The sequence below is a fragment of the Carettochelys insculpta genome, chromosome 2, assembly GCF_033958435.1.
Source record: "Carettochelys insculpta isolate YL-2023 chromosome 2, ASM3395843v1, whole genome shotgun sequence".
NCBI classification, from domain to species: Eukaryota; Metazoa; Chordata; order Testudines; family Carettochelyidae; genus Carettochelys; species Carettochelys insculpta.
In genome coordinates, this window is record NC_134138.1 from 26,741,520 (window position 1) to 26,762,041 (window position 20,522).

Consider the following 20,522-nt stretch of genomic DNA (forward strand, 5'->3'; position numbering starts at 1 on the left):
ACTGAGCATCCTGATTCCCAAGGCGTTCTGTCCACTTACTGTTGACAGAATGCAGCACTTTTGTTGACAGCTGTACCCCACTTCCCACCAGGAATAATGCCTCTGTTGACAGACATCCGTCGAGTGAAAGCCAGTCCGGATGTTCCAGGGGCCCTTCTGCTAACAGACAGGGCTTCTGGGACACTAGACAGCCCTGTACTCTGTGCTTCCAGTTGGCCATTTTGTCATGAGAGCTTCTGTTAACAGAATGGATCAGTCTTGTGATCCTCTTGGCAGTTTGGCCATGATCTGTCGACAGAAGTTTTGTCGGAAGAGATCTTCCAACAAAAACTTCTGTCGACAAGTCACTGTAATCTAGACAACCTAAGACTAATATTTGAGCTTTTAAGCCACTTATACTTTGCCTTCACTTTTCTGTACACTTGGGCCAGATTTATCATGGCTTTGCAGCTACTTTGTGCCACAAATTGTTTTTTTCTGGGTTTGTTGGTGAGGCTTCTGGATGTCTCAGAATGTGATTATTGGGCTTATACATTAATATACTAAGCTGTTAAATCTTTCTCAAAGACACCTTTTATCCAAAATGAGCGTTAGTTTTTTAAGTTAAAGGCATTAGCAAAAATAAACAAAAGAGAAAAGGCCTGAATCATCACCATGCTGGTTCACTTTTAGGACAAAATACTAGCATGACAGGTCCTTTAATATTTAAATATATTGCATCTCTAAGCACAACATATCATGTTCCTGCACCCTCGGATCCATGAATTTGGCTAATAGGTGGAAAGCTACATAAAATGGTCCCAATAAAATGTTTAAAAAATCTAAAGCATTCTGAAGTATTTTTATAACATTTTCTATATTCACAATTGTGTTAATAGCATAACATTTTATCTATACCAATTTGGAGCTATCTAATATAAAAATAAAAAAAACACAAGTAAGATATGGAGAGACTCATCTCAGAAGGGACCCTAGGAAGTTACTGAGTCCAGTCCCTACCCTCTTGGCAGGATCACACACTGTCCATTTTGTTTTTAAATCTATTTTGCCCCAGATCCTTAAATGGCCCCCTCAAGGATTGAGCTGACAACCTGGGGTTTAGGAGGCCAATACACAAATCACTGAGCTATCCAGTGAAATCTTTGCACACTCCGCACAGGCAAAGAGATGTTCATGTTATGTGGATATGTTTGTCAGTTTCATGATATGTAACTTATTCATGGAAATCTTCTTATCCTCATGAGGCACCATGATCACACCATGTGCATTGAGCCCACACCCCTACTATACTGGAAGAGTCAGGGAACAATGGCAGCGTCTCATGTTTCAACATCCTTTTTCTTTGGCACAGTGCAATGGGAAACTAATAAAGACAGTGGTCAGGCATCCAACCAAAACACTGAGCCAGCTGACATGTAATAGACGCCTGGCTGTTGTTATTATTAATATCACTATTATTAATATTTACTTGTACTACAGTTGCATCTGCAGTGTGCTAGGCGATTTACAAACACGTATGAGCGGACATCCTCTTCTTCAAGGAGCTTGCAGTCCAAGAAGATGTCGCAGACAGACAATGAGGTGCACAAGCCAGATATCTGAAATGAGACAATTAGTGATTTTGGGAACCTCCATTTGTGAGTGCGTGAGATACCTTAAAAGGGTTTGATTTCCTGAAAGTGTTGCACTTTCACACTTTGAAAATTGGTCCCATTTAAGGTGGCATATCTGGCATCAAAAATTGAAAATTTTGTCCATTAACATCTTGTTAGTTGCCCCTTTTAATCCCTCCCTCCTTGACTGATTGCAATTTTCTAGTTTATTTACCACCTCTGCAGGGCTGCTGATGGGAGAAGTAAAGGGGCAACTGCCCCAGGGTCTGGCATTTCCAAAGGCCCTGGGGTTCTGAATCTTTGCCATTGCCACTGCAGCAGCAATGGCAGCTACAGTCCTGGGCCCTTTAAATGCCACCAGAGCGCTGCGTGGTGCTGAGGGCTGCCTGGGAGTAGTTAGCCCCAGCTCCACCCCTTTTGCCCAAAGCCCTGCCCCATCCAGGGGGTGGAGCTAGCCTCTCCCTCTGCCCCTCCCCGCACCCCATCCCACCTTGCATGGGGGTACTGGAAAGTTTGTGGGCTGCACTGCATCTCTATGTTCTGTGTATAATTTTGGTCAACTCTTTTCAACTGTATAGTCTGCAGCCATGAGACATTGAAAAGATTGTATGGCCATGATTCTGAAGGGAGAAAGCACTTACAGATAATGTAGCTATGCCCTCAAAACTAAAAGAATACTTTGCCTCTGTTTTTAGTCAGGATGATAATATTGAACATGGGGATGGCTGATAGAAGTGAGCGTATAGAAATGAAAATTAGCTCAGCTGGTATGGAAGAAAAATATAAAAAGCTTAATGCATTCAAACTGGGTGAACCAGATCATTTCATCCCAGAATATGAAATAACTGGCATATGAAATTGCTAGGCCAAGAGGAAAGATTTTTTAATATATCTATCTATTTGGCTGGCAGTACTGTGTCGGTGTGTCTACACAGCAAAGTTATTTTGAAATAACGGCCCTTATTTCAAAATAACTTTGCCAGTGTCTACACAACACAGCTACTATTTTGAAATAATTTCAAAATAGCAGTTGGCTTCTTTTACGATTGGTAAACCTCATTCCATGAGGAATAGCACCTATTTTGAAACAGCAATTTTGAAATAGGGTCTGTGTAGACAGGGAGCAGGCGTCCAATGGCTCTATTTCAAAACAGGCTCTATTGTGTGTAGATGCTGTATTTCAAAATAGTCGAGGGCTATATTGAAATGCATTTTGTGTGTAGCAGTGTTTTTCCAAAATCAGCTATTCTGGAATAGGTCTTCCAGAATAGCTTATTTTGAAATAAGTCTGCTGTGTAGACAGAAGGGCTGTGTCTACACCACAGTGATCTTGCGAAAGATGATCTTCTGGAAGATCATCCTTCGAAAGACCATGGCCATACACCAAAAGCAGATCAAAAGATCAGTCTGCTCTTTCAAAAGAAACATCCACACAGGCTCTGCTCTTTGGAAAGAATGGGCCAGGGATTTAAAAATCCAGTACCATGAGGATCGCTCTTTCGAGCAGTGAGCCCCTGGAGCACCCACACACTCTTTTTTCCAAAAGAATCTGTTGGAAAAGGGCGCTCTTCCTCATTTGGGAGAGGAAGAGAGCCTCTGGAAGAAGTGCCACATCCTTTCAAAAGGAATTTGCAAGAGTGCATTTTGTGTGCGGACTCTGCTTGTTCTTTCAGAAGAGGGCCTGATTTTCCAAAAGGACGTGCTAGGGTAGATGTGGCCAAGAAGAGCTAATGTCAGACAGACCTATATATAAGAAAGGGGGAAAAAAGTGATCCAGGCAATTACAAACCAGTTAGTCTGACCTCAGTAGTATGGAAATCTTTAGAATAAATTGTGAAGAAAAGAATAATTAAATTCACAGAAGTAAACAGGAAAAAGAAGAAACAATGCAATATGGGTTTACCCAACAAGACAAAAATATATTTACTGTTCCTGATTAATCTGATTTATGAGCTAACTGATTTTTCAGCATATCTACTATACTTGGATTTCATTAAAGCATTTGAGATGGTACAACATGATACTGCATTTGCAATGCTATGTACAGTTCAGGAACCTGGAACAGAGGCAGAAAAAAGCTACAAGAAGGAATGGAGGACCTAGCTCATAAAAGGAGCCTTGTAGGAGATACAAAATTATGTAGATAGTAGTTTTTATTACTATAATCTTCATAAGAGATATTTTCTCTCAGGAATAACTTGGCAAGTTCCATTTTTTTTCCTTTCTAAACAGTCATTAAAGGAGCAGCATGGACACTTATGCAAACTGTACCTTTTTTGGAATATAATAAACCTGTTGTCAGTTAGTGAAGCTCAAAAAAGATTCTGATGAGGGGCCATCATATTTATTTTTAATGCACTGCCTAAGAGTTGCAAGATCTCTTTTTTTCCTATTAAGTACAATAAAACTGTTCGGATGCTGAAAACGCACATTAATTTCAAACTCAAGTGAATCAACCCAGCTTATTTATAAGGTCCTCTGGAAGGAGACACATAGAAAAATAGTAGTACAACTTCAGTGATAGTTCTATATAATGCTAGGCAGTGTTCATAGACATCTACTTGAGTTCTAACTAGCTGTTCAGTGCCACGGTGCTCACTTTGAATTTTCATGCAAATAGAGTATGTTTGCACAGAACCTTGGGGAATGGTTGTTCTTTGTTTAAACACTAATTTTTGCATGAGACCCAGGTCCCAAATCAGGCATTACAGGTTGAACCCCTCTAGTCCGGCACTCTCTTGTCTGGCAACATCTGTAATAGGGCATTATTTTAGTTAACCAGGTGACCACTTATTATGGGTGTGGCCAAGTCCCCTAAAGTTTGTTTGCAGCCAGCAGTCCTGGCTCTCAGTGTTCTGTGCTGTTATTTGGCTGTAATTTACCTCTAAAGGTCTATTGGGGTCCTGTCCTCTAGATGCCAATGTAATATACTTTATATTTAAACACATCTGTCTGTCTGTTCAAGAACTCCTAAATGGTTAGAGCTATGACCACCAAATTCGGTACACAGCTTCCTCTTATTATAACTTAAAGCAAGGTCAGGCTTTGGTTGAGCCAGGAAAGTGTGATGTGCCTGGAATGGGGTTGCTGCTCATAAAACTAAGCAGAAAAGAGACCCAATCAGCAGGCAGGTGAAAGGAGCTGGCTGGAGGTAGGCCTCCTTCCTCATCCAGGACTGCACCAGCACTGACCATCCCTCCTCCAGAATCCTATAAGGAGGGAGGAGGGACTGAAGCTCCCCATCCATTCATACGGGAATGTTGCATTCCTCATTATCTGCTTCCTTTGCTTTACAACTCCATTCCTCATTCTGGCTAGAAAGCAAAGGGGGCAGACAAACCTGGACCTGCCTCCGATTGGGGACATGCACCCCTCCCCTGGCTGTGCCCCCAGAAACTGCAGCAGCCATGGGGAGGTGCATTGTACCAGGCCTCAATTTGCTAGGTGAGAGAGAGCTGGGGTAGACCTCTATCCCAGGGACAGCCTGCATACTGAACCCCTTCATGTCCAGCCCCATCCCACAGCAATGATTTAAATGACGCTTGTACTTTTTCATTTTATTTTCCAAAAATAAAAAATGGAGTTAAGAACCTGAACAAAGTGGGGTAAATCTAATTGATAATAATAATATCTGTGCGTCAATAAACCCCACATAATAAGGCTTATGTAGTTTTTATATAATACATGGGCCTAACAATGGGTCTTTGCACAGAGGCAAACATCATTCCATGTATTTATTTTGTACCCATTAAAGTCAATATTTAACTTCCAGTGACTTCAGTAGTTTTACATTGGTCAGTATTTTATATATGACATGCTTCTACCTTATTTAGTCAGTCAACAAATCAGGGAACAGAAACAGTGTCAGGTGACTTAGGTGCCCATTCATACGCTACAATTAGTGAATAATGAAGAGGAAAAGATTAATGCCCTGGGGTATGTGTATTACAGGTCTCCCTCTGTGCCTCCTATGTAGAAGCTATGAACCCAGTACAGCTCTCAGCTACAGAGGCTGGCTCTTTTGCTCAAGGCACACCAACTCAGACGTTTTATTTGAAAGTCCCTGGTGCAATCTCTGGTGTATTGGCTGAGGATGAGAAACAAACTATGACCAAAGTGGATAGGTTGCAAAGAGCCCATAGGATAAAATATGTTTGCAGAAATAAAACTTTCAAGAAGTATTTACAAATAATGGATAAATCAAATGAATAAATCTGTAGAAGTCCAGGTGTGTACCCACATAATTCATGCAAAGATTAAAGGTCTAACTTTATCAGATAAATGTTTTGCTTTGCATATTTTTCCAACCCATATGCATATACAGTGGCTGGGAAAACTCATAGCAGTGAGTTAATAGTTTCCATGATCACTGTTCCATAGTGTCAGTTTTCAGTGCAGGACTGGCCTTCATAGAGTGGTGTTATCTTGTGTCGCCACTTGGTTCCGGACTGAACTAGCCCCTTGTCACACATCCGAGGAGGCAGACTGACGGGTCCCTCGTGATTCCCATTCTCCATATCATCATCACTCTGTCTTTAGCTTTGTTTTCACCCATTCAGAGATATCAGCTACATGTTTCCATCCATTACTGCCCCCCCTTATTTCAGTAACACTACCAAGTATTTTGGCTTCTATATTGTGCTCTTAAAGCAGCAGACAGAAGCGGTTTCTCGTTGACAGTGCATTGCTATGTTATTTTAAGAGAATGCAAAACTATTGGACTAGAACATGTCAAATATGCAAAACTTTCAAAAGGACTTAGAAGACCCTAATGTCCTGCTGTGGATATTTAGAGGCAGTATTTCCCTGGAAAAATCAGTGCTGTTGCTGACTGTTTGTATTCTTATGTCTACGTGTTCTTTGCATAGTTTGGTGATCTGCTGACATTTGCAGGGTATGCACTTGGTGTCTAGAAGTCAGTATTCCTGGATCCCAGCTCTTGCATGCCTTGCTAGGTGACTTTGGGTAAGTCATTATGGCCAACACTTTCAAGCCCTAATCCACTAGTACAGGTTACCTGCTAATTTTCTGTGTCTTGGATTTTGGAAGACCTTGATTAATTGCAGTGGAGAGAGTTTGGCATCTCTGAAAGTTGGGACCAAGGTGCATGAGGCAGACAGCCAAATGCTAAGGAGCCCTAAAGCCACATTTGAAAATAAGGGCCTTCTTTTCTCCATGCATCAGATTTCTCAGCTGTACCATGGATACAGTATTTATCAATCACCACCATGGGTATGTATTAGAATTAATTGCTAATTAAATCTAAATTAATTCCCTGCTGTATTTGGGGCATTGATATCTCAGTCTCTGTGCAGGTTGACCTGTGACAAACAATAGCTCAGTTCACTGATTATTTTAATAATTCTCACTAACTCTGGTTGTAGGGCTCAGTGTGTGAGTGGTGGGTGGTGTTCAGTTGCCTGTGATAAACAGAAGATCAGATGAGATGATTTTCTGGGTCCCTCTGGCCTTAAAATCTGTGACCATAAGAAGTACCCAGGGTACCCTGTGGAAAGGTGCTACCATACAACATAGGTGAGCTAACTTTTTCTATCAAGCCTCACTTTTCATCCTTGCAGTTAGCAGACCCTCGCCTGTCTAATGTCATCTAAACTGATGGAAATTTTGGTTCTGTTCATATGAAAAAAAACTTTCCAGAATAAGTAGGAAAATAAGTTTGTAGAATGTAAAAACGTTATTAATTAGCATGTACATGTAAATACACAGACATAAAAACAGTAACATATCTCAACATTTTTATTAGATGGATGATCCTGAGACCTAGCAGCCAATTATGCCCTTAAAAATGTCACAACCCCCCCCAAGGGGGTCAGGCTCCTACTTTGCTCACCCCTGACATAGAGTACAGTAAGTCTAGGGCCCTATCAAATTCACTGTCCATTTTGTTCCAATTCACAGTCATGGGATTTTGAAAATCCTAAATCTCATTACTTCAGCAATTTAAATCTGAAGTTTTACAGAAGCAACGAGGGGTCCTGTGGCACCTTATAGACTAACAGAAATGTATGAGCATAAGCTTTCGTGGGCAAAGACCCACTTCGTCAGATGCAGGTAGTGGGAATTTGCAGAGGCAGGTATAAATAGGCAGGCCAGAGCAAGGCTGGAGATAATGAGGTTAACTCAGTCCGGGAGGGTGAGGCCTACTACCAGCAGTTGATCTGGAGGTGTGAACACCGAGGCTACGTCTACACGTGCACACTACACTGAAATAGCTTATTTCGATGTAGTGACATCGAAATAGTCTATTTTGATGAATAACGTCTACACGTCCTCTAGGGCTGGCAACGTCAACATTCAACTTCGACGTTGGGCAGCACCACATCGAAATAGGTGCTGCGAGGGAACGTCTACACGCCAAAGTAGCACACATCGAAATAAGGGTGCCAGGAACAGCTGCAGACAGGGTCACAGGGCAGACTCAACAGCAAGCCACTCCCTTAAAGGGCCCCTGCCAGACACAGTTGCACTAAACAACACAAGATCCACAGAGCCGACAACTGGTTGCAGACCCTGTGCATGCAGCATGGATCCCCAGCTGCAGCAGCAGCAGCCAGAAGCCCTGGGCTAAGGGCTGCTGCACACGGTGACCATAGAGCCCCGCAGGGGCTGGAGAGAGAGCGTCTCTCAACCCCTCAGCTGATGGCTGCCATGGCGGACCCCGCTATTTCGATGGTGCAGGACGAAGATCGTCTACACGTGCCCTACTTCGACATTCAACTTCGAAGTAAGGTGCTATTCCCATCCCCTCATGGGGTTAGTGACTTCGACGTCTCGCCACCTAACGTCGATTTCAACTTCGAAATAGCGCCCAACACGTGTAACCGTGACAGGCGCTATTTCGAAGTTGGCGCCGCTACTTCGAAGTAGCGTGCACGTGTAGACACGGCCCAAGAGAGGAGAAACAGCTTTTGTATTTAGCTAGCCATTCACAGTACTTGTTTAATCCTGAGCTCAGGGTGTCAAATTTGCACATGAAATACAGCTCAGCAGTTTCTCTTTGGAGTCTGGTTTTAAATTTTTTTTGCTGTAGGACACCTACTTTTAAATGTGTTACTGTGTGTCCTGGGAGATTGAAGTGCTCTCCTACAGGCTTTTGTACATTGCTATTTCTGATATCCGACTTGTGTGCATTTATTCTTTTCCGTAGGGGCTGTCCAGTTTGTCCAATGTATATAGCAGAGGGGCACTGCTGGCACATGATGGCATATATTACATAAGTAGATGTGCAGCTGAATGAACCTGTGATGGTGTGACTGACCTGGTTAGGTCCCATGATGGTGTTGCTGGTGCAGATATGTGGGCAGAGCAGGCACCGAGGTTTGTTGCATGGGTAGGTTCCTGAGTTAGAGTTGCTGTGGTGTGGTGTATAGTTGCTGGTGAGAATTTGCTTCAGGTTGGCAGGTTGTCTGTGGGCAAAAGCCCAAATTAATAAACTGAACATTTAAAAAGTTTTCCTTTTTTTATTTGTCATTCTTATTCGCATTTGCCACATGGTGCTGCTTCATTCATAGCATGTACTCAAGCTAAACAGATACAAGAAACTCTTCCCGGATGTCCCCGCTCCTACCCAGAGCTATGGAATTCAATAGATCAACACTCTGCCTTTGGAAAAGGGACCCACTTCTAACTGGGTTTGTGCTTGTGGGTTTATTTGTGAGGTATGTGAACAACCAAATATCTAAACTAATGTCAAAACTGTGGGGTCAGCAATAATACTGGGCTAATAGATAAAGCAAAAATTGTAGGCTTATTTCACTGGTCTTCATATCTACTTTTTACCACTCCTGTGATGCAAAACAGACATAAAGGCTGTTAGTGGCTGCATGAGTCTTTCCCAGTAATATGGAAATCATGGGTATCATTTCCACTCACGTCACATATCATTGCTATGTAGGCACCCATCACTCATCTCCTGATTAGGAAGAGAGAAAAAGTGAATATGCAGGTGTCTGGAAAGCTAACAAACTTGGGTTATTCTAGACCAAAGTAGGTAGTGACTTCCAAAAAGCAAGCTCCAAATAATTCTGGCTTAGATTTTGTGAATCAGTGGTTTAGAGTTACTACATTAGAACTGCTACACCATACTTATTTATTCACAATGTACAAAATGTCTGTTCATACCAGAAGGACAAGTACCATGTGTAAGTAGATACAATTCAATTGCCTTCAGTAAAGCTACAAACTTATGTAGCTATCCATGTATCTCTACTTCCTTCTCCTGACATTACTTCTCAGTAATTATTTGTACTACAGCAATGCCTTGAAGCCCTGTGGCTCATTGAACTAGGTATGGTACACACACAAAATCACTGTCCTAAAAAGCCTAAATAAGCAAGGCAGGCACATAGACAAAGAATGGGAGGGGAGCAGAAATATGAAGAGATTAAAGGTGCGTCTACACTAGGAACTAACTTTGAAGCTAGGCACCACTTTGAAGTAGCCAGGAGAGAGAGTCTACACACATTTTCCCTTACTTTGAAGTTAACTTGAATTCAAAGTTAACTTTGAAGTAGGGAGTGCAACTTGGAAGTCCTTACTCCATTCCCAGGAATGGAGTAGTGCCCTACTTCGAAGTAGGGTGTGCATAGATGCTCCACTTTGAAGTTGCTTACTTATTGTATTTCAAAGTAAGCAACTTCAAAGTTATTTTTGTGGTGTAGACACAGCCTAAGTGACTCAACCAAGCTCACTCAACAAGTGATTGAGAGATTTGAGAGCAGAATCCATCTTCCTTAGTCCGAATCTGATGTCCTATCTATTGGTCCATCTTGCCGTTCTGTACAGTATTCCAGCTTTATCTGTGATGTTTTAGACCTGTGGTGTCCAACCAGTTCTAAAGCAGTAGCCACAGAGAACTAGCCACATTATTCTGAAAATATATTTATTGTTCAAGGCAACTAGCCACACTCAACCAGCCAAATAGCCACATGTGGCTAATGTGTTGGATATCACGATTTTGGACTCAGTACTATGTTAGCTGTAGCTCCTGAGTGGGATAACCGTATGGGGAAAAATATAGTAACTGTGGTTTATAGATTTCCCTTTAACAAAATCTGCCTCCTGTTTCACCAATGTGCTTAATCTGTGATAATGAAGCCTGTTGTGTTGAACATATTCACTGCCAAAAGAGATTAATTTATTATCTCCCTCCTGTGGCCAGAGGAGATATTCTGCTCCATATGGCAATATTTCAACTCATTGTCTCAGCCAGACGCGTCTTTAGAGACTACTTGGTTAAAGTGCCAGGTCCTAATGCGTTTAGCTGAAATTTGCACCAGCTTGGGCAATAATTAAAGAAAAAATAAGTTTTGCTATGTTTATGTCTGCCACTTTTCTGTTAACCCATGACAATGATATATCGAATATAATTGGGCCATGATTTGAAAAACAAATTGCTCAATTGCTAGCAAGACACGAAGGACTTAACTTTAGTTCTGCAGCCAGATTCCAGCCTGGAGTAGGGTGCCGTCTCCATCTAATACACCCCATTACATGCACTGGCAATTAGTTGGATTAGAAAGACTTGGTAGAGCTAGGAGAAAAGGAAATACGGTTTGTGTCAGCACTTATTGTACTTGATAGGTTAACACATCTGTAAGGCAAAGAACAGTGAGAAAAGGGATATCGCTGCCTACATAAACTGGCTAGAATGCAGAAAAAATAGCTGCTGTTTAAGATCTGGAAAAAAAATAGGAGCTAGGTACTGTCTCAGAATCATAGAATCATCAGGTTATAAGGGACCACAAAGGTCAGCTGGTCTAACCCCCTGCCAAGTTGCTGGATTTGTTGGCTGCAAAATATCTTTTCTGCCTGCATACCAATAAGATCTTGTGTTTTCTTCAGTTCTGAGTTTGGCTCTTTGCTGGCCTTATCTCACTGATCCTTGAGCCCTTTCCAGTTCTGTGTTGGTCTCCTTGTCTATGCCGCCCTGCTCCCTTGCGTGCTGTGTTGTTGGCAGACAGCTTGCTAACTGCTGTGCTGCTCTGCTGAGCAGCCCTTCAAAGATCAGTATTCCAGCTAATTTTCACTTTGCAGCAGCACAGTGGCGTCAGCAGCCTGGCTGGGGAGTAAGATGAAGGAAGAAATGCCATACTGCGCCAGGAGCTCTAGGCTACAGAATTGACAGCAAAAGAAACAAGAGCTTCTCTTTTGGTGTGACCATTCTGCCAGGTGGAGCCAGCATCATCCAGGGCATTTTCAAATTGCGCATGGATGCCATTATGCTAATGAAGCACTGCATATTCATGTCAGCTCCTCATTAGCATCTTCTGAACTGCCTCACTGACATGCCCCCTTCAAAAGGAGGAGCATGTGTAGATACAGCCAAAGTGCCTATTTTGAAATATTTTGAAATGCATCTGATGAAGTGGGTCTTTTCCCATGAAAACTTACGCTCCAAAATATCTGTTAGTCTATAAGGTGCCGCAGGACTTCTTGTTGTTCTTGAAGATACGGACTAACACAGCTACCGCTCTGATATTTTGAAATGGTGATGTTGGACACCATTACAGCTTATTTCAAAATAGTGTTAGTCCATGTCTTAACAGCGCATATTTTGAAGTAGCTATTTCAAAATAGGTATTACTCTTCCTGCAATGAGGTTCATGAAATTCAAAATAATGAACCCACTGTTTTGAATTTATTTCAAAATAGTGTGTGTATAGTGTAGATGTTTGCAAAGTTATTCTGAAACAATGGCTCTTCTTTCGAAATAACTGCTGTGTAGATGTGTAGCGTAAGGTGCCACAAGACTTTTTGTTATTTGCAAAGCTATAGACTAACACAGCTACCTCTCTCAGATTATTTACCACAAATAGGATTCATAAAGATAAATCAGGAGTAAAAGTCCAACCCCCAGTATGCTGAGCAATGTCTTTTTCCTCTCAGGTTCTTAAGTCCAACAGTCTAAATATGCGCTTCACATACCCACTCCTTTTCTGCACACCGCTCAGAGTTGCTGCAATTGGTGGTTGCAGAGCCCAAATTCAGAGGTGTATCTGCTGAATTCACCTACTGTCATAGGTAGAAGGGAAGTAAAGAGACATCTTACATGCTTTCCTGGTCACTTGCCATCTGCCTGCTCACTGCTGTCCACCACAGCTCTACTGGCTTTTGGTCACACCTCTCCTCTGCCACCTTGCTGGCCAGTTGTCACTCCTCTCTGCTGGAGTATGGCTGGCTGCTTGTCATGCCTCTCTGCTGATGCCCTGCTGGCCACTTGTCACACCTCTTGGCCACTATCCTGATGGCCGCTCGTCTCACTTCTCTGCCACCAACTTGCTGGCTTGCTTGCTGCGTCTCTCCATCACCACCCTGATGGCTGCCAGCCACATCAGCTGCCATCCACCTCTTGGCTGTGACTTCTGCCCATCAGTCCCAAGTGATTTCCGCTCCCAGTGATTTCAACTTTTAGCAAGCAAGGTAAAAGAAACACGACTCTAACACAATTAATGTGAGAAATACACTCTTAATAATGCCTACGTAGCTCTGTTCTTTGAACTCTGAGAGAGACAGGTCAAACCAGTCCAGGTAAGGGACAAACTACCTCACACACTTTTAAGCTGCTTCTACACTATGAGATAAAATTGATATATAATAAATTAGAATACTTAATCTCGATATTGATGAATTTGAATAAAGTGTCCACAAAGCTTCCTTAAATTTGACCCACCTTTTCTCCATGTCAAATCTCTGCATCCCCGTTGCCTCATGCAGCATGAGCACTGCATTGTGGGTATTTATCCCACAGTGCCTTAGACCTGGTTGCTTGTGGGTGTTTCAGGTTGGAATCCCAGAATTACAAGCACTATCCGAGAATTCACTGAGTCACTAACTGCATGAAAAAAGAACTGGAAATTGTGCCATTTCCTGCTTCAGCACTCCAGTGCAAGCATGGATCCACGAATGCTCTAACTCATAGCACAGATTGTTTTGGCAACCACAGCATCTGTCACACAATTTGTCCTTCAGTTCCAAAGCTCAGTGGTGCTTGGCTATCCTACTGGTGCTGCTGTTGCTACTGATGATGATGATAATGATGATGAGGATGGTGTTTTGGAACAGCAATTGTGCCAACTGTGATCCAAGAATGCCATTCCAATGTCATTCCACTGTGGCTGCCGTGAATGAATTGATGACAGTGGAACGGCGTTTTTGGACTTGAGAGACCAGCACACACTGGTGGGATCACATCTTTTTGGAGTCCTGGGATGACCAGCAATGGGTGCAGAACTTTTGCATGTGCAAGTCCACCTTTATGGAACTTTGTGATGTGCTGGTGCCTGCCCTGAAGCTCAGCAACACAAAAATGAGGCAAGTTTAAATGGCACAAAAGCGAGTGGCTATTGCATTGTGGAAGTTTGCAACCCTCAACAGTTACTGGTCACTGGCAAATCAGTTCTGGGTGGGCAGATCTACAGGGGGTCTGTGGTAATGGAGGTGGCCCTTGCATCTGTTGGCATCTCCTTAGGAAGACTCTGACCCTGGATATATACAGGCCACAGTGAATGGCTTTGCTGCCCAGGGGTTTCCTAACTGCGGTGGGACAATAGATAGACAGCACATCCCCATCATGGCTCCAGCCCACCTGGGCTCGGAATTTATTAATTGAAAAGTCTACTTCTCCATGCTCATGCAGGGGTTGGTAGATCACAAAGATTGTTTTACTGATCTCAATGATGGGTAGTCAGGGAGGGTTCACTACGCATGCCTATTCTGAAATATGGCACTGCACCAAAAGCTACTGGATGGGACTTTTTTCCCTAATTGGAAAATAAAGATTGGCAATGTGGAGATGCTCATTATTATATTGGGTGGCCCTGCTTACCCTCTGTTTCCCTGCCTGATGAAACCCTACACAAAAGCCCTGGACTCTAGCAAACAAAACTTTAATCATGGACTGAGTAGGTGCGGAATGATCATGGAATGCTACTTTGGATGTGTGAAAGCGAGGTTCAGATATTTATTGACCTATTTGGACGTTTCTGAACTTAATGTCCCCACCGTTATTAAAGCATGCCCTATTTTGCACAGGATGTAGATCAAGGCGGGAAACTTTCCCATCTATCTGGAATTCTGAAGCGGAGGCAATAGGGCTTACTTGCAGCCATCTACACTGCCACCCACCATTAGCCACGCTCAGGCTGCAGCAATACGGGATGCTTTAAAAAACAGCTTTATGCCTGATCTGTAATGCACATGGTACCTATGTATGTCTCTGCTGTAATGCCAATAAATCAACCGTGCTGTAATGAATTAATACTCTTTTTTGTGGCGGGGGGGTTAAGTTGCAGTAAATAGAATGTGCTCTGCCTTCATGATGCCCCCTACCCCCGCCTGGTTCTGTCAGCCACACGTTTGCTGTGGACAAGGGAGTTTAACTGCCCAGCAGTGCCTTCAACCCCCACCTACCTGTTTTGATTTGTGTCTCCCCTCCCACCCCCGCCCCCGCAACTCCTACAGGGCAAGAAATCACACCAAGCTTAAAGGAATGATTTTATTTTGGGGGTAGGAGAGGTTTAAGTGGCTGGGAAAAGAAGCTCTCTCAAGGGTACTTGAACAGATTTTTGCAGTGACTGCTGGGGCTGGAGTGACAGGGTAGCCTTGTCCTCTCTCCCCACGTGTGGGGACCCCGACAACGGGGAGTGGACGACCTGTCCGCAGGGGACTTGTTGTGGAGAATGCAACAATGGGGGGTGGGCACCCGCTTCTCAGGGGACTCTGGTCTGTGGGTATCAGCTGATGCCCTGCTGGGTTGGAAGTCCCTCTGCAACTGAAGCAGGGAGTGTAGGATCTCCATCTGCTCAGTAACAGCCATTGCGAACTTTGCCACATTCTCTCGTTAAAGTTTACTTGACTCTGATGCCACTCAGCATTACTTTGACACCACTGATCAGGGTCCTTTGTCAAGTTCTTGTGCTCTGCCTGAGTGTTGTGCATGTGTGGCAAGCTCATATCTTGTTTGCATTTCCTGTGTCTCCTGGTTTTCTCTGCAACGCTGGACACTGAGTCTGGAAAATGAAGGTGAAAATTAAGATACAATTCACATAATGTGCTTTGAAGTGCAATGAATGGGTCTTTCTGTGTACTACCACTGAAAATATACTTTTGAAGCACACATGGGTTATTAAGGATGGGACAGTAAGTGTGCATTTCACAATACCTCACTTGCCATCACTTCTCCAGCACATTGCTTTGTGGACAGGGTAAGTTCACAGAATCACAGAATCATGGTGCTGGAAGGGACCTCAGGAGGTCATCTAGTCCAGCCCCCTGCTTCAAGCAGCATCAACCCCCACTAAGTTATCCCGGCCAGGACCTTGTCCAGCTGGGACTTAAAAACCTCGAGGGAGGGAGAATCCACCACATGTCTAGGCAACACATTCCAATGCTTCACCACCCTCCTGGTGAAGTAGTTTTTCCGAATATCTAACCTACATGTCTCCCTCTTCAACTTCAGACCATTACTCCTTGTTCTGCCATCTGACACCACTGGGAACAGTTTCTGACCCTCCTTTTAGAGCTCCCCTTCAGGAAGTTGAAGGCTGCTATTAAATCAACCCTAAGTCTTCTTTTCTGTAAACTAAACAAGCCAAAATCCCTCAACCTATCCTCATAGGTCTTGTGCTCCATACCCTTAATCATTTTTGTTGCCCTCCGCTGAACCTGCTCCAGCAAATCCACATCCTTTTTATACTGGGGGCCCCAAAACTGGACATGATATTCAAGATGTGGACTCCTCAGTGCCGAATGGAGGGGAATAACTACTTCTCTAGATCTGCTCTAAATGCTCCTCCTAATGCACCCCAGTATGCCGTTAGCCTTCTTGGCTACAAGGGAGCACTGTTTACTCGTATCCAGCCTTTCATCCACCATAATCCCTATCCATTGTACTGCTGCTGAGCCAGTCAGTCCCTAGCCTGTAACAATGCTTGGGATTCTTCCGCCCCAGGTGCAGGACTCTACACTTCTCCTTGTTGAACCGCATCAAATTTCTTTTGGCCCAGGCCTCCAATTTATCCAGGTCCCTCTGCATTCTTTCTCTACCCTCCAATGTATCTACCTTTCTCCCTAGTTTTGTGTCATCTGCAAATTTACTGAGGGTGCAATCCAGTCCCTCATCCAAGTCATTAATAAAGATGTTGAATAACACCAGCCCCAGAACTAAGCCTTGCAGCGCTCCACTTGAAACCGACCACCATCCAGTTGTTGAGCCCTTGACCACTACCTGTTGGGCCCGACCGTCAAGCCAGCTTTCTATCCATCTTATAGTCCAAGGATCTAATCCATATTTCCTTAACTTATGGGCAAGAATGTTGTGGGAGACGGTTTCAAAGCTTTGCTGAAGTCAAGGTATATCACATCCACTGACTTCCTCATGTCCACAGAGCTTGTTACCTCATCATAGAAGCTAATCAGATTGATCAGGCAGGACTTGCCCCTGATGAATCCATGTTGGCTACTTTTGATCACTTTCCCCTCTTCCAAGTGCTCCAAAATGGATTCCTTGAGGATTCCCTCCATTATTTTCCCAGGGATTGAGGTAAGGCTGACCTATCTATAGTTCCCTGGATTGTCCTTCTTTCCTTTTTTAAAGATGGGCACTACGTTTGCCTTCATCCAGTCATCCGATATCTCCCCTGATCTCCAAGAGTCTTCAAGGGTAATGGCCAAAGGCTTGGCAATGACGTTTGCCAATTCCCTCAGTACCTTTTGGTGCATTAAATCTAGACCCATGGACTTGTGCACATCTCGTTTTTCTAGATAGCTCAGAACTTCTTCCTTCCCCACAGATGGCTGCCCTCCACCTTCTCATACTGCATTGTCTAGGATTGTCATGTGGAAGTTGACTTTGTCCATGAAGACTGAGGCAAAAAAATCATTGAGTACTTCAGCTTTTCCTGCATCATCTGTCACTAGGTTATCTCCCTAATCCAGTAATGGCCTTCTTTAAAATATTGCCAGTTCTCCTGAACTCTTTTCCCCTTCATCTTAATTTCCCAAGGGATCCTGCTCATTTGTTCTCTCAGGGAGTCAAAGTCTGATGTCCTGAAATCGAGGGTCTGTATTACTGTTCACCCTTCTTCCTTTTGTCTGGATCCTGAAATCTATGATCTCATGGTTGCTGCAGCCCAGGTTTCCTCCCACTTCTATTTCTTCTACTAGTTCTTCCCTGTATGTGAGCAGCAGGTCAAGTTGTGCACGGCCCCTGGCCGGTTTCTTCAGCACTTGTGCCAAGAAGTTATAAGCAATTGTCCTCTTTTGGTGGGAAGGAAAAGGTCTGCAAAGCAGGGACAGCTGCCGGCATGCTGGCTGGGTGTCCTTTGGCAGTGACAAATGGACAGCTGTGTGTGGGGCTTCAATGCACAATAGAAATAATGTAAAGAAAAAAATATCCCAAGAAAGGCTGGATGTGAAGGGACTTGGGAACGGAAAATCACAGCAGAGCAATCCCCCATATGGAACAGGGGGATTCCTGAGCACTGAAAACAAATGGTGCTTGGTAAAGGACATGGGAGGGGAAATGCCCAGCAGAACCTGGCAGGCATATGGCACTTGGGAGTCTTGCAAAATCAAAATAAACCCTGGGGAAAGGGGGATTGGGAGGGGAAACACCCAGCAGATCCTGGCAGCTGCATGCAGTGAGGGTGGGTGGGTCATGAAAAATGAAAAGAAATGCTAGTTGGAAAGGAACATGCGGGGGGAATGCCCCCAGAGCCTGCAAACCGCATAGTGGTATGGGGAATGGAGTGCCTGCTGGCTGCTGCAGGCCAGCATTAAAGGGCAGGAAGCACGTTTAAAAAAAATTTGGTGTGAATTCCTGTGCTTCTGCAGGTTGCCAAAGAAGACATCACCCTCCTAAAACTACCAGATATGGAGAAAGAACAGCTACTTCCACTGTGTGATCAAAAGCCTGGAAAATTGGCTAAAATGCAGTGTGGTGCCATGACAACAGATTGCTATCTGGTTGCCTGGCGTGGCAAGGTGTGCTACCATGGAAACTGCAACAAGTCAGGCCTGACCAAAAATCTCCTGAAAGAAATACAAGAGTGCCTGGATGAGGCTTTTGAGAAAATCTCCAGAAAGGAGAAGCACTCCATGCCAAGAAACGTTAACATGCTGTTCTGGGGGGAACAGAAACACTGTTAGCAAATGTGTACCTATGCAAAACTCTATAGGTATACCCACCTCCAACCCCTTCTAGCATGCAGAATAAAGACTCACCTGAACCGCTTGCTCCAGAGGGCTTGGGGACCATTGTAGAGGTGACCAGCGTGGAGGGGATTGCCATGGAGGGTTCCAGCGTGGAGGGGAATGCTGTGGAAGGCCCACCACTGTGGAGGGGACCAGTTCCAGGTCTATAGTAAAGAGATCCAGGCTGTCTGGAACAACTTCCTCTGTCCCCTGCTCATTGTTCCTTTCCTCCTCTCCATTGCCCTTTTCCTCTGGGCCAGACGCTCCTCTGTGCTCACCCCAGAAGCCATACCAGGGCCTCCACAAGTATCATAATTCAGTTTGGGCTCCATGGTGGGGTCACTCCTGTTAAGCATGTGGAGCTGTTGATAATAGTGGCAGGTCCATGAAGCCACTCCTGACCTCGGGTTGGCTACCCAGACTTTTTGATTGGCCTGATGGAGTTCTTTAACTTTCACCCAGGACTGCATAGAGTCCCGGGAGTAATCTTGGGTGGCCATCTTGCATGCCATCTGATCATAGATGGTCGCATTTCTCGTGGCTACCTGAAATCTCTTTGTCACCAATTGGTGTCCACAAATGGCAATGAGATCCAGAAGCTCCTGGTGGGTCCAAGCTGGGGCTCTCTTGTGAGCCTGAGAAGTGCTAGTCAGAGCACTACCCTGAGTGCTCATGATTGCAGTACAGGGCTACCAATACTTGCTACAAATACGGTGTGATGGCTACCAATGTAGTGCAATGCGATCGGCAAAGGGATTTTTTTCATAATGGATGCTCTTTTTATTTGTAGGTCTGGGCCGCTAAAGTCCAATTCAAATTTTAATTCAAATTCAAATCCAATTCAAACTTTGCGGGTTTACTTTGACCTTCTTCCTGAACACCTGACAGCAGTGCACGATGAACTGGCCATACTTGGAGGGTCACCACATAGGTTTGTTGGATACACATGGGACACTTCTGGAGACCAACAAATTTGAATTAAGGACATGGTGTTTCTACACGGCTTGATTCGAGATTTTAAATTCGAAATAGACGCTATATCCATCCTGTAATATCAATATTCTGTAATTGGCATTGTGTCTCAAGCAATTGAGTTAACAGTACACTCATCCCTTGCTATATGAGCACAATTGATTCCCAGATTATTGCTCATAGGTGAAAACTCATAAGAGCGACACTTAATTCCCATTAAAATACATGTAAAAGTCTCCAATTCATTCCAAATGCTTGTAACTTGACATAAACCAGTTGACCTTATGTACTTTTCTGGTGTATTTGAATTGTTTGGCACAAGAAATGGAATGTGGTGTATGTATGTAGAGCAGGGATTCCCAACCTACGGGTTGGGACCAAAACATGGGTCCCACTAGATTTGTTAAAGGTTGTCAGCTGGGCAGTTCCCACCTGCATGTGGCTGTTAAAGAAGCCATTTGCGGTTTCTTAACACTGCTGCCTCAGGCAGATATCTATAAATAGTGATAACTGCTGGAGATGGCAGCTATCTCTATCACTAGGGATAGAAATTACCTTATGCCTGGGTGCTGAAACCTTAACATTTGAGTTAATTGGTTTTAACGACTGTTAGCTGCTGGGAGCAGGAGGGCTGGGGGAGCCACCCAGCCTAGCAGCCCCAGTGAAGAGGCTGCAGGTGGGAGGAGGAGGTGTGTCTAACACTGGGGACATTTAAGGATGCAG